This window comes from Crinia signifera, chromosome 4, assembly GCF_055691185.1.
Source record: "Crinia signifera chromosome 4, ASM5569118v1, whole genome shotgun sequence".
Taxonomy (NCBI): Eukaryota; Metazoa; Chordata; class Amphibia; order Anura; family Myobatrachidae; genus Crinia; species Crinia signifera.
In genome coordinates, this window is record NC_139220.1 from 54,973,648 (window position 1) to 54,989,804 (window position 16,157).

Sequence of the window (16,157 nt, forward strand, 5' to 3'; positions counted from 1 at the left end):
TGAGCTTTTTACTTACTTTTCTACATGCACTTTAACATCCAAAACTTGTCACTACACCAAATATTCACAAACCTCCACTCCTGCGCGCCTCTGTCATTTAAAAAAACATGTATCACTGAATGAATTGTGTGAGCAAAACATGAGAGTGCTGGAATTTGCCTAGATGTAATGCTCACACAATATTGGTGGCATCGTCCGATATCACAAATGCTCAGGAGAGTCTATCGGGTCAACCATTGTGCAACAATTTCCCTGAGTTCATCTAAGAGGTTCTTAGTGGTGTGCCTCTTACGGAAATTGGTGATACACAGCATAGCCTGCCTAGGAATGAGTTGGGGTTTGTGAGATGCTGCTACTGGTGCCACTGCTGCTGCTACAGTCATGTAGTCTTTAGTTTGCCCTGTTACATTTGTCCACATGTCAGTGGTTAAGTAAACAGTGTACATTTTTGAGACCTTTTCTTAGTGTCCTTGTATAGTCGTTGACTCACTTGCCTAGTGAAGCAGAATCTAGATGGGATTTGGTACCGGGGACACAGTATATTCATCAACTGTCCAAATCCCACTGCACTGATGGCGGATAATAGGCACACGTCTAACACAAGCATACTTTTTATGGCCTCAGTAATACACTTTGCAACAGGGTGACTGCTGTCATACTTCATCTTCCCCGCAAAGGACTGTTGGACAGTCAATTGCTTATTTAAAGTAGTAGAAGTGGTCTTCTGACTTCCTCTCTCACAGCAACAGTGGCAGCAGTAGTCATAGCAATCAAAGTTCCTCTGGAGGAATCCCAGATAGGAGAGTTAGTCATGCCAGTGACATGGTCTACAGGACTACTTCTAATCCTGATGAGGAACTTGATGATGAGGGAGGTGGTGTGGATTGTACTGTAGGTGCTTGGATACAACAGAAAAAGGTGATTAAGGTGTCACTGGACTGCTTAAGCTCTTAGCCAAAGTTTCTGAACTTGACAATGACATGATGAATGTGCTGCAGGTGACATATAGGGGAGGATGTTCCTAGGTGTTAGCATCCTTATCCCTACTTATTACACTTTTACTAAATCTACATGTGGCCAGTCAGTTGTGTGGATTTGGATAGAAATATTTCCAGACCGAAGAGGTTGATTTTTTTGGTCTATTGCCCAGGCACAACAATGGGCTTTTTCTTCCCACAACCAACAACTGTCTTCACCAGTGCCTGATTTAAAAAAAAAAACCACAAGACCACAATTATTTGAGCGGAAGTAGGGCTTCCATCTTCATGAGAAGCTGAATCACCAGTAATGAACATAAGCCAAGGCCTTAGCCTTTCTTTGCCACTTCATGCCATGAACGGCATATTGCCAATTTTATGTTTTTCATCTGATAGTTTAAAAAATGTTTTCTTTTTTTTTGGGGTGGGGGGGGCGGTATTCATTTTAGCTTCTTGGATTTTACATGCCCTCTATGTCATTGGGCATCCATCCATCCAGAGGCACCACTGAGTGTGGTGACACCCGCTGTGCACTCTACACTGCCACCCTTGCTGCGGCTCGAAAATAAGACGGGGACTATTCAGAGGGTCTTAGCCTTGCAGGAGACACGGAGATGCTGGCTGTCCCTGGAGTCTTGAGTGTCAGCTCTTTGAGGGTGACACCTGGGTGTGGGCCGCATGCAGGTAGTGTCGCCACTGTACTGTATCTATCTATTATACAATCATTTAGAATTGTACAGCAATTGGAACACATGAAATGGAGGCAAAAATTTGCCAACACAAGTAATAACGTTTGACAATTTTTGCACTCTTCCTCTAAAAGCCTGAGATATTCTAGTAAATTCACAAAACTTCAGTCTTTTGTGTTATTTTACTGCACTAAATTGTTTATGTCTAACCATATGTTCTAAATGATTTTCTATTGGGAATATTGTTTATTAAATATTTCCATCTGTCAGTTGGTCTCGATGAATATGTATAAAAATATAGAGCTATCTTATAGAATGCCGAGTATTGTGGGGAAATGTGAGCTAGAGGCAGTTGTCACCATTCTGATGTCTCAGCAGTGTACTGACTATCATAATGATATTTATTGTCAAGTCTGTGACTTGTGGTATGATAGCAGCATGTAGTGCCAGAGAGTATTCACACTGGGTCTAAGCTCATGATGACGACATTCTCAATGTTGACTTAATACTGAGAGGCAACAGTGGACATGACCACATCCTGCAGTCAAGCTCTGTAAATGTCGTTTTTTGCAGAGCTTTACCCAAACCTTTGTGCAGACAGGTTTGCCAGGATGATATATTAAGGCATCCATGAATAGCACTGACAGGTATAGCAAAGATTACAGTACTCTAACCAATCAGTATTAGCCAGGTGATGAAGAGAGGGTGGAGGGTGGATGCAGCTGCTATGAGGCCAGGCTTGTCACTCAGATGATAAGGGATGGAAGAGGGTGGAGTAGCTTTGAGGCCAGGCGTGTCAAACAGGTGATGGGGGATGGGATACGGTGGAGCAGCTACAAAGCCAGGGATGGGAGAGGGTGGATTAGTTATGAGGGCAGGTGTGTCACCCAGGTGATGAGGGATGGGAGAGGGTGGATCAGCTATGAGGGCAGGTGTGTCATCCAGGTGATGAGGTATGGGATAGAGGCCTGGGGTGTCACCCAGGTGATGAGTAGGGTGACCAACTCATCCCTTTAATCCGGGACACATATTAATTATACAGGTTCTGTGGCTGGCTTTCACCTGGTTTTAAACTGCCACACCACAAGACTCCATTTCACCTGGTTTTAAACTGCCACAGAACCTGTGTAATTAATATGTGTCCCGGATTAAAGGGATGAGTTGGTCACCCTAGTGATGAGGGATGAAAGAGGGTGGATTAGCTATGAGGGCAGGTGTGTCAACCAGGTGATGAGGGATGGGAGAGGGTGGATCAGCTATGAGGGCAGGTGTGTCACCCAGGTGATGAGGGATGGGATAGAGGGCAGGTGTGTCACCCAGGTGATGAGGGATGGAAGAGGTTGGAGTAGCTATGAGGGCAGGCGTATCACCCAGGTGATGAGGGATGGGAGAGGGTGGATTAGCTATGAGGGCAGGCGTGTCACCCAGGTGATGAGGGATGGGAGAGGGTGGATTAGCTATGAGGGCAGGTGTGTCACCCAGGTGATGAGGGATGGGAGAGGGTGGATTAGCTATGAGGGCAGGTGTGTCACCCAGGTGATGAGGGATGGGAGAGGGTGGATTAGCTATGAGGGCAGGTGTGTCACCCAGGTGATGAGGGATGGGAGAGGGTGGATCAGCTATGAGGGCAGGTGTGTCACCCAGGTGATGAGGGATGGGATAGAGGGCAGGTGTGTCACCCAGGTGATGAGGGATGGAAGAGGTTGGAGTAGCTATGAGGGCAGGCGTATCACCCAGGTGATGAGGGATGGGAGAGGGTGGATTAGCTATGAGGGCAGGTGTGTCACCCAGGTGATGAGGGATGGGAGAGGGTTGATTAGCTATGAGGGCAGGTGTGTCACCCAGGTGATGAGGGATGGGAGAGGGTGGATCAGCTATGAGGGCAGGTGTGTCACCCAGGTGATGAGGGATGGGATAGAGGCCAGGGGTGTCACCCAGGTGATGAGAGAAGATACTCCTAATGCCCTTGCACTATTCTTCTGAGTATATTTGCCACAATTCTTGATTGAACAGCAAAATGGTTGAATATGGAGGGGCGGATTACAATGAACCCTTAACCTACATTTTTTTTTTTTGGAGGGGGGGGGGGGTCAAGCAGGCATTGTTCCCTACAGTGAATGTGTATAAAATGTATAAATGGGAGCAGGGCCAGATTACAATGGTGTGAATGGAGCCTTAAACTCCATAAAAATGGGCCCGGCATCGTATCATGGCCACCAGACAGAACCCAGCTGGTCACATAGTTGGCCATAAAGTATTATAATTCTCCTTCTTTTTTCTACACATTTATGCAATTTTATAGATTTATATATTTATGGAGACATTGGGGCTTATAGTGTATGGGTTCTACATTCCTTCATGACCTTGGCCTGACCTTCTCCACTTCTGATAACAATAAGCGCTTGAACATTTCCAGCTCCAGGCCCATTATGCCCTTGATTCGGCCTGGGATTGGAGGCTAGGATTTGGAAAACAAAAGAAAATATTCTTCTTACAGAAATAAATAAAGAGGTATACTGATGAACAGATAACAGGACAGTGCAGGGCACAGAAGTAGGTGAAGAATAATTTTAGGTAAACAGCCGAACTGTGGCAGTACGTTTGAATGACAACGGATGGTACTAAAATAATATTATTAATAATAATTATAATAATAATAGTAATTACCAGCTAGCTCTTATACTACAGCAGCCCCAATTATTCCAAGTGTAACTGTACAGTTTGATGTATTCTGAACATGTTGCTCAGGCTGAAATATGAGTGTGATTGAAATAGAATTTCCATTACTCTTTATACTTACCCTGTTTTTCTGGGACTGTTCCACTCGGAGTATACTGCGGTAAGATAAGTGGAGCACACACAACTGCTCTGGATAACAGAGCAGTTGTGTGTGCTCCACTTATCTTACCACAGTATACTCCGAGTGGAACAGTCCCAGAAAAACAAGAGTGTCCCGATGCATGCAGGATAGCTGGGAGGCTTGGAATTCCTTCATTTGCATGGAATTTACACTTGGAATATATATGATACATAGTGTAGAGTAGACATAAAGCAATGTTTCCATATACTGTAAATGTACTTACAGATGGAGTGCCCCTCATGCAGCTCCAGCACTCGCCAGATCCCCTCCGCTGGCGAGCGCTGGCGGAGAGGCGCGCCATCTGACTGGGACTCGTGGGCGTCCCAGTAATTCAGCCGCGGGGAGAGCAAGCCCTGCCCGTCTCCACTTCAGGGAGACAGGCAAGGTTAGGCGGAGACCGACGTTGAGCTCACTTGGAACGGGGCGCGCAAACGTCTCGTGCGCCCTTCCAGCGGCTGGCGATTCTATCGCCAACCCCCAGCGGAATGACCGAGGCTCCGTCTGTATATCCTATTATTCAGGCTTATTGCTCTCCCATTGTTCATTTGGAATTTTCTCCCTAGTAAATTATTTTAGTGGTAACCAGTGGCGGTTCCAGGGGTGGAGCTGCAGCACAGTCGAATATTAATCACACAATCTAATTAATAAAATATAGTTTACAACAATTTTATTAAGTTTTAAGGGAATACATGTGAGAGACCAGCAGTCGGGGTGCTGGCAGTTAGAAGGACAACAGTATCATAATAAGCAAAATCCTTATGGTGGGCCGGCGTACCACCATTCGCAAAGGTGGGATCTGGTTGAATTCGCATCTGAGTGATTGAAGCAGAATAACCCCCACGGTGTATATACAATCCAGAGGCAGAGCACTTCTGCTAGTGCTTGTTTTGCAGATATATTACACTGTATTACATAGTACATTTCATCACATGGCAATTCTGTTTAGCAAGATATGATATATGGCGGTCTCATATGAATGCAATTTATACGATAAGTTATCCAGCTTTGTGGCGCACAATGCTTTCTGAATTTTTGCTGATACAATTTATCAGTATTTCTTTCTTTCTGGAACAACTGTGACTACATTTAGAATAATGCAGTTATTGTCCGTGAATCACAGCAATGACTTGCTTTGTGATTTTCTTTGATGACATATATTTGCTTTCAAGATGCGTCCTGTTACATTTTGCTGTTTATAGCAGCTTACCATAGCGGGAACGTGATGCAAAGGAAACACAGCATGTGCATGCCAGCTCCCTCTCACTTCAACTACATAGCCGGAATGTGAAAATGCAGAAAGGATGTAATTGGACCAGGACCGGATTAACAATGGGCCAGATGGAGCTACAGCTCCAGACCCACTCTCCAAATAGGCCCATTTTGTAAATGAGGACTGGGGCTTTCCAACGAGCCCAGCCACGCGTTTAGCATAGTGTGTATTTTGGCTCAATCCATGTGGCAAAATCTGAATTTTGCCTTAATCTGTGTGGCATAACGTGAATTTTGACTCAATCAGTGTGCCATAGTGTGAATTTTGACTCAGTCAGTGTCAATTTTGGCTCATTCCATGTGGCATAATGTGTAAGAGTCAAGTACAGTATAAGGGGGTTACTATTGTATTGCCTTATTTGTATAAGGGGCATATGGTGTGGTAAATTTAGGTGACCACATAAAAGGTGCTGAATTGTTGTCTACCAAGATTTGTCTTCCAGTATTTTTTTTATGAGTGGAGTGCTGCCTCACCCCGCAAGTATCTTAGGACATCATGGTCATGCCGGTGCACCTTTGGAGGGCACCCGGCAATATATCTCCCTGCATCCTGTGAGTGTCGGAATATGTAATACATATATATATATATATATATATATATATATATATACAGTGGTCGAAGTGGAAATTTTGAAGTGGGGGTATGGAAATTTTGAAGTGGGGGTATGGAAAAGTAAAGAGTGAATATAGTGCTCACCTTCGGACACCCCCCTGTCCATCAACGTCCCCTGCCAGACTGCCCCGTTGTACAGGGGTATTACAAAAGCACAATATGTGCTGCTGAGTGATCAGAGAGCATCCTGAGGGGGAAAAAAAACTTTTTTTTTTATCTTCAGATTAAAGTGGGGGTATGCCATACCCCCGTATACCGCCCCACTTCGACCACTGTATATATATATATATATAATAGTCCAAGGGGCTGGGCACATCCAGATAACACAGGTAAAGAGAGTCCGGTGCCAGCTGAAAGCCTAACAAGAGGCTTGTATATAATATACTCACGCTGCCCAATCAGCAGCAACAGCAGCACACAGCAATCCAAATGAACAGTATCACGCAGGAGTCAGCAACGTTTCGATTTTATTACAAAATTGGATTGCCGTGTGCTGCTGTTGCTGCTGATTGGGCAGCGTGAGTATAATATATATATATATGTATATATATATATATATATATATATATATATATAGCAGCACTTTCTCCTTGAAAAGAAAAGAAAAACCAGCACTCACGATTACGGTGAAAAAGCGAGTAGATTGTATTTCAAACGGTTATGTTATTCAGCAGTCCCCATGACCGTTTGAAATACAATCTACTCGCTTTTTCACCGTAATCACCGTAATCGTGAGTGCTGGTTTTTCTTTCCTTTTCAAGGAGAAAGTGCTGCTGTAAACTGTTTTATGGACCTTGCACCACACCTATTACTATAACCTTGAGTGCCACCTTGCCCAAGTTCATATATATATATATATATATATAATTAGTTGAAAGTATTTACACAAATAGAAACACACCCATGAGCAGACCACCCAACCAGAACACTGGTCACGCTCCCCACATTATTAGGTGCTGGCCACAGCCCCTATTATTGCACAAAATAGGCCATTGATAATTTTCAGCTCCAGGCCCATTTAGACCTTAATCTGGCACTGAATTGGACCCATCTGTATTGTACAGTATTGGGGGATGTAGTCAACAAGTTGACAATAATGTTGAATGTCATATTGCCAACATGATTAAAATATTACTGTCTCACTGCAATCTAAACACCTCAGCTACAGGCCCCAACACTTACCTATCCGGGTGCTGTTAGTTCCTCTTAATGGTGTGCTGGGAATCTGATGGCCGCAGCTGATGTCACCCTGCTGGCACCTGTGTTCTGTGGATGTAGCTGGCGTCCTCCCTGCGGGATTTTCCATCAGCTAATGGGTGCAGATATCTTTCCATAGGTCAGGTGGCCACTGTATAGCCAATGAGCACCTACTTCCTGGTTCCCCAGAGGTACCAGCTCATCAGCAGTAAACAGCCTTTCAAGTACTGGCAGATTGCTAACCATGGTATGAGCAAACTCTCCCTGTGTCTCTGCAGTTTTGCACAGATATTTCTATTTCAAATATTATTGCTTCTACCTTGTGTCAAGAACCCTGGGTCCAGCCCAGTGTCCAGCACTACCAGTACCAGCCTGGTGTCCAGCTCCTGTACCAATGGTCTCAGCACAATGTAATGTCCAGTACCACCAATCCTAGCCTGGTGTCCCAGAGGCCAGTTTCCCAGACTCGCCTGGAGATCAGATCAAAAACCTTAATTGCATTACTGCTGCTCCATCGAATTCTCAAGCCATCAGTCCCAGTCTGGTATCAAGTCCTCCTCATCGTCACTTAGAATTTAGTTCTGCAGTCTACAGTCCTGTTTCCAGTATACTAGTTTTTGATCACATGTTTCGCACATATCCTAGCTTAGTATTCTATCTATCCCAGTTTATTTCCAGAGTCAAACCTTGCTGTCCTAACTGGCTTCTACGTAAAACCTCACCAGTCTTGCCCTGCTAACAAATTCTGTGTTCTACAGGTCTTCACCATCCACCATTCCAGCAGTCACCCAAGTTCCAGCTTGGAACCATCTAGCTTCCAACACACAGCTTCTCATCCAACTTAATCCCTAGACTATATCAGGGGACATAAACTCACCCAGACCTGAGAGCCACCCCCAACATGCCAACACCTGGTACATGTTGATATATGAAATATTACAGTTAGGGTTTAAATTGGGTGTCAACATTATGTACCAGTCGACACATTGGCTGTCAATATCTTGTCAGTATTCACATCCACTATTGCAAATTGACATTGTGATTGTCAAGATTATGAATGTGTCAAAAAGTGTCTGTCGACATGTTGTTCCGGTTGACATTAGAGTCATATTAGTATATTATAGAGAATGGCATTGTTATTGTTGATAAAATAAATAAGATCCCAGTACTGGTATATTTCATGTTGAATGTAAAGGAGATTGGTAAGCGATAGCGATCGTCTCCTCTGCGGTCACATACTGGGGCAGATGTATTAAGCATGGTGAAGTGATAAAGTACAAGGTGATAAAGCATCAGCCAATCAGCTATGTTTGAAAAGTGACAGTTAGGAGTTAATTGGCTGGTGCGTTATCCCCTTCCACTTTATCTCCACTTTATCTCTTTACCAGCCTTAGTACATCTGCCCCACTGTCAGTTAGCTGTTGTAACTCCTTCAACCTAAAGGTGCCCACACACAAGAACAATTATTTTGCAGATTGGCTGATTTCCGACGATCGGACGATTTTTACCAATAATCGCCCGATATCGGTTGGATGTGCGCTCCCGTAGATCTTTTGATAAATCTTCTGATCTTACATGCTGCATGAAAGGTCAAAAGTTTACGCAAAAGATCCATAGGAACGCACATGGGATCTTAAGAGAAATCTTTGGTAAAGATGTGCGCTTGCCTGAAATCTTTTATCCAGGAAGGACAAAAGATTTCAAGGCTAACTTAAATGCACATCTTAAGATCGTAGATCTTTCTAGCGTGTGGGCACCTTTAGTCAACGTTAAATTAGTTTTTACAATTAGTCATATGACTTGAGTCAGTGGTGTCAGAGAACAACACTTTACCCAAAGTTGGCATTTTCTATTTTTAACAACTTTGGTCTTAACTGGTTCGTTATAGTTTTATAAATGTGAACTTTAGATGACTAAGAAGTTCAAAGTACTAAAAATACAGTTATTGCAGCGAAAAAGCAGCTAATGCTTTGTCTGTTACCGCTGCAAAACAGGAGGCGGCTATCGCGACTGTTACTGAACATAGCCACGCTGAGGAGAGTGAACGATAAATCACCAAGGTGTCAGGCTCCTGACCAAAGACTTGGGACGCAAACACTGGTGAAAAGACATTCTAATTATCTGGTCTACAATAAAATGACTTGTAACTATGCCTCAATATGTCACAAGGAAGTGACATTAATAAATAGTTTCTAGGAGATAATATATAAATGACACTTTTGCTTTTCACAATAACTAAATTTAAGGGGAAAAAAACAGGGACCAATAGAATATTTTATCATTTCTGATGCGTTTAACATTGCACCCTCATTTATAGTCTTTGTACGGCAGTGGGTGACATTTTACAAAGTGTACACATAATTTATTTCTGCTAATTAGGAAAACATATGCTGCTTCTGTGATGTTACCTCAGACTTGTCACCATTTTAATACCATATGGAAATAAATTGTGCATCTTCAGTCAGTGCTGATTATTTTCCATCTGGCCAAAAAAAGACACTATTGAAAATATGACAGTAATGTGGAACACAGGGATGTATTACATTTAGTAAGACTAATTTAAGCTAAAAAGGATTATTGGCTGTATTATCACCAGATACAGAATACACAAAATGAGACAACTGTATTAATGTGTAGAAGAACTCTACCGGTTCAATTAATAATTAAGGAGAAAGTTTGTGTCATCTATAAAAACTGAATAGATCTTTAGAACTCATATAAACTGGTGCAAAAACCAATGCACGTAGCTATGTTTTCTTTCTTTTTTTAAATTACTTTTTTGTTTATTTAGTGTTTTCTGTGGTGTATTTTGCCCCAGTCCGCCTCCACTTTCTGAATCTGTGTCCGCTCCACAAACAGGTGGTCAAGGTCAGTGAGCCTGTTATCTTATGCTGGGACTAGGCATGGGAGTGTTATTGGGGTGAAGTTGGAGTGGTTCAGGCACAATAGGAGATGGAGGTGAAGAGGTTGGATGAAGACGTTTTGAGTCGAAAAGCAGATCTCAAACTCTAATCAGAGTCTAATTCCACTGAAAAGAGGATCTTGGAGATAATGCTGTTTTAGGGGGGTATGCAATCTGGGATCACGGCTGCCGATCCCTGCCGACAGCCGTGATCCTGCCCCGTTTGCGGTCAGATCGACCGCATAACGACAGACGGGATTCAATGTCCTGCCTGCCAATGGGCGAAAAGGGGGCGTGGCCATGAAAACGGCCGTGGCTTGTTGATCTGCGGCCTGGATCACGACAATCCACAGCCGATATTGGCGAACGTGCCCAACAGCTTCTGAAGTTGTGTCCATTCTGCCGTGATCCCGCATCAATGCTGTCGTTAATGACAGCTTTGAATAGGGAGCCGCCGCTATTTCCCACGTCGGAAATAGCGGCGGCACATTGCATACCCCCCCTAAATGTAAAAAAAAAAAGACATTGGGGTGTATTCATTTAAGTGGTGTCTCTTTCTACTACAGCAGAATGCTGTAGGTAGGTGGAGCTGTAGGAGAACCTGAAAGTCTAACTGCACTGAGGGCAGCTCCACCTACCGCCTCCCTCCCAGTAAGTAAACTGCTGGGCCCCAAACCCGGCAATAGGCAGCGCTGGTTAGAAAAAAATAAAAATAATAATAAATAAGAATTATTTAAAAGGGTGCAGTTGAATTGCCTTTGGGCCCCAAGCCCTCAGGCCCCATAGCAGCTGCATCCCTTGCACCCTCTTACACCACTGTACCACACGCAATTTACTCTGTTAGCACAGCATTGAGGTTAGCCTTGGCAGATATTTTGCACATTGCACAGCAATCTTGGCGCTCGAAGAGTTAAACATACTGTAATGTAGCATCCAGTGTCATATTCTCAATAGCCTTTCTTACTACATTTATTTGGTGACACAGCAGTAGCCAGATTCTAATCAGATAATCAACATATTAGAGCCAGCTGCTTCTTATCCGCTTATAACAAACTCCAACGGTGACACCAACCAAGAAAAAGGAATTGAAAAGAAAACATACAGTACTTTGGTTATTTTAATGAAATTATCCTTGTAGGTCTTATATTATAATCACCTGCCATACAAAGTCAATATGTGTTTTTAGGCATAAGTGAAATTAATTCATAATAATAATGATAAAGTACAAGAACATCATTTCAGTAATTTAAATTAAATATATTCCTCAGAAAATACTGGGAGCTGTCCTGCACAATACATGGAGGGACACGCCTAAGATACTGTACAGCTCAGCATGCCCAGGTAAAGGTAACATGCTGAGTAATCCACACTGTTATTTCTCCCACCTGCTTGTAGTCCGCCACATGGGGGCAGGCGAGTAGTGATAGTAAATAACTCTCTGGGTATAGGAATGCAGGGGTTTTGAAACCTATTCAGGTGATCCTGAAGATGCATTTTATACCATTGCCACAAATTAGTCCTTATTAACTACTTATTTCTATGATTACATGACTTTGTAAGAAAATTTTAAGAGGATAATATGAATATCGTGCACTGTAGTTATTATTATTTTTTTTGCCATATGCCACTGTCCATAACAAAATGTGCACAGTGGTAAATTACCCAGTAGGCACATGAGGCACGTACCTTGCAGCAGTGGCATATACAGTAGCAATCAAGGTGGCCATACACTTGCAGATTTATCTGCAGATCAGGCTGGTTGGAACAAAAACATTGTTATGGATGAGAGCAAATGACAGTTGACCATTTGTTTGGAAATGCTGGAAAACTGACAAACTGTCACTCATCCATAACCATGTTTTTGTTCCAACCAGCCAGATCTGAAGATAAATCTTACTAGTGTATGGGCACCTTAACCCTCGCATTGGCTTGGGGGAGCAGGGGGAGCTGTGCGGTCAATATGGGAAGGGAAGTGGTCTACGGGGGCCACATGCCTTGGGTCCGGCCATGGATATACAATATCTCTTTAACTGCAACCCACGTGGTTTTTCCTACCCCCTTCTCTCCTGTATCTGTTTGGAGCTGACCAAGCAGCATGCTGAGATTCTCTGAGATGCTGAATTTACATATAGGGATGCCAATCCAGGGATTAAAGGTAATTGCCGGGAGGCTTTAATCCCTGGATTTGGGGATCAAAAAGCAAATGCGCATTTGACTTTTTCCTGCTGGGCAGCACTGAGAACAAGCAGCGCTGCCCAGCACCACCAGGTTAAGTGGTCACACTGTGCAGTCACGCACCAGCCCGCCCATTTAGTCACAGGACTCATAGGCACCTCCAGTAGCAAGTGTGATCGCAGCTGCTAATGTATGCATACCCAGAAAACCCTGTCTGAATGGAAATAAGTCGCCTGCATTTGTCGAACCACTCCCACGTCCAAACACTGACATTACATCTAAAATCTCGCTGCAACCACACTCGCAAATCACTACCTCATGTGAACACTGCGTCTCAGATGTATGTGCTGTGTACATCGAAATCTATTGTCTAAATTAAGATTGTAATATTAAATTGCATGAAATATAAAATAAGAATCATGCATTTTGTAAATACATATTTCCTTTTCTTGACAAATGTACCAATCTTCCTGTTGTTTGGTTGGCCTTTACGCCTTGCTGCCAGAGACAAATGGACAAATGCATGGCACATAGAAGACTCCACAGGAAAATCCAGTCACTTATTACATTTACAGCTCCTCCAGCTAAGGCAGGTAAAACGGAGGTGTGGAGAACAGGCAAGTGTAGTACAGTGAGCAGTGCTGTAACTGGGTGCTCTGGCGCCCTGTGCTGGTCATACCCCCTGAGTGCATGGCACCATGAAAGGAAGGTGAGGCCACAATTGCTAGGAATGCCTCCACTGTTCTGACGCATCTGTGCAGTAAGGGCTGCAGTGTGTACATCTGAAGTGTCCTTTGGGCAAATTCTGGCTTCACAGCACCATTTAAGAAACACTGCTGGACAGATAAAGGGACTGTGGGACAGTGGTGGTGCAGCCCACAGGGCACTTATCATACAGCCCTAGTTACAGTGTGAGGCTGAGGAGAACCAGTGCACAAGCACATACAGTACAGTAGGCTCCAGTCAGGAGCCTTGTCTCTTGTGGTTACTCAGCCCCTAGGGAAAAATAAATACAAATAGTGATCGCCTAACTTAACCTAAGGACACAATGTACTGTGTTCTCCTGGCATAACTCCCACTCACAGAGACATTGGAGGCCCTGTCCACCGAGAATCAGCTGTCAGCGGGGCACCAAGAAAGAAAGACAAAGGGGGCTGCTAAACTAGGTGAACTCAGTCTGAATGTGTGATAACAGATCAAAGTGTGTATATACTGAGCTACAGTGATGGGGCCTATACATGTACCAATACATGTACCGATCATATCACTAAATTGCTTTGAAAATGCCCCTACGTTGCTCCAAGTGTAGCGATAGTGATGCTCAGATCTTCATGTCACTATTGCCCCTGCGTTTAATATCCAGCATGCTGGATAATTCTATAATCACTGGTGTCAGGGCCAGTGTTCTTCCAAATAATGGGATGGTCCTGCGAAAATCGGGACATTTGGAAGGTATGGCATAGGGCGTATATAAGAGGTTGGGCCTTTTCGTACAGCTGCTGAGTCCTACTTTACAGTGGCTGATGGCAGTTACCCAGTAAACTCTTTGGTGGCATGGGGCCAGATGTACTAAGCTTCAAAAGTGATAAAACGGAGAGTGATAAACAGACAGCCATTCAGCTCCTACCTGCCATGTCACAGACTGTGTTTGAAAAATGTGAGACAGGAGCTGATTGGCTGGTTGTTTATCACTCTCCATCACTTTTGAAGCTTAGAGAATCTGGCCCATGGTCTTATAGACTAATCAATGGCTGTGCTGCTGGCGGCTGGGAATAACCTAATATGCACCCCCAGGCCACATCACTCCGGGCAGTAGCACTGCTAGCCCACCTCTAGATCCCTGCTAACAATTCATTAGAGGATATAAACTATATTAAGGTTTCAAAGCACGCAAATAGAAGTTTCACTTTTTTTTTATGCAATGATTTCCAGTAGCTGTATACACTTCAGCTTGTTTAGTATTTAGATCATAGACATTTACATATGAAAGGCTGACCTGCAGAAATATGCTTAATTTATTCTATCTTTACCTACTTTTGACCAGAAGCAAAGAACTTTATACTGGTGTACAAGATTACACAACTGTCAGGTACCCTTGTATAAAGATTGTGTTACCTGATAGAAATTCCTATCTGGCTGAGTGGGAACGCTTCCAGATTGATTTTAGCTTTGAGATCTCTTCACTGTTGTGTTAAATGTTGTTCTGGTACAATGCAAAAGGCAAATGACAATGGAAAGAAGGAATAAAAAAATATATAATGCACTGAAGGGAAGAGTTGATAAAGGACCTTTTGAATGGATTGTTTTAAAGCTGTAATGAATGGTATTGAGGGTTAATGCTGAAATAGTTCAGTATATCTGCCTTTAATTATTTACATAGAGTCATAATGTTTTAACGATGAATATCATGAAAATTGTAGTTGAAACAGGAGGTACAGTACATAGTGTGTAGTGATATTTCATTACTTAATATACTAAACTATATTGAGTGCTCAGAATTTATGTACATATATATGATATAGTTATTATTGTTTCTTTCTTGGTAGCACAATGTAGTGTCAGAGACATTAAAAGATCCTTTTATGTGATTGTTATTAGAAGAGGGAACATGGAGGACATGTATCAAGCAGTTAAACAAGTGAAGTGGACAAGTGAAGAAATTACCCCATACTTGAAAACAATTAGAATCCCCTTTCTCACAGAAGCCCGTGGAGGAGACGCTGCACTCTAGTGCTGAACATCACTAAACCCTAGCTACAATATGCAATGATTTGCTTTTCTACTGAGCATGCGTAACTACATGTTACAAATGCATGTTGTTTAGCCCCACCTCCTCCATACAGAACTGCAATTTCCTGTATGATCTCGTCATCCTGCCAACTGCGCTAGGAAAAAGGTGGGATTTGGGAGATCTGTCCACTTTTTCATGGGTGCAGGGGACTAACTGAAAAAATGGGAGTATCCTGGAGAGTGGGGAAGTAATATACAAACAGCGTCATTATGCCGACACGTTCAACTGACTGACAAAATGCCGACATTTAACATACCAACACACCGACAGGAGTTATTAAGCAATTTTAGCCCAAAAACAGACTTTACCATCCAAGTGGACCTGAAGGGGGAATATACATAGCGTAGCGAGCACAGCAAACCATGTGACGGTACACTTAGACGGTGCCCATGTCGACATAGACAACCCAAAAATCCCACAGAAAAACATATCGTATGTCGCCATGTTAAATATCGGCATTTAAACTGTGTCAGTCAATTGAACATGTTGTCATAATGCATGTCGTTATATTGACCGACATTCGGTCAATGGGTGTCAGTATAATGACCATTAGAAGGTATTAATAAATGTTACTTTGAATCCGATTGGTTGCTATGAGCAAATTCTCTGATAGTCCACTTCCCGACTCTTTTCACTTTAACGAATCAACTCATATAACATTCCCGACAAACTATTTTCTGTTGT

At 43.1% G+C, this 16,157-nt stretch overlaps 2 protein-coding genes across 6 annotated transcripts in view; one reads left to right on the plus strand and one right to left on the minus strand.

Moving 5' to 3' along the window:
- DOCK2 (dedicator of cytokinesis 2) overlaps window positions 1-16,157 on the minus strand; it is a 707,149-nt gene that overhangs the window by 287,760 nt on the left and 403,232 nt on the right. The gene's annotated exons all lie outside the window — the stretch shown is intronic.
- Window positions 1-16,157, plus strand: part of INSYN2B (inhibitory synaptic factor family member 2B) — a 109,340-nt gene that overhangs the window by 56,810 nt on the left and 36,373 nt on the right. The gene's annotated exons all lie outside the window — the stretch shown is intronic.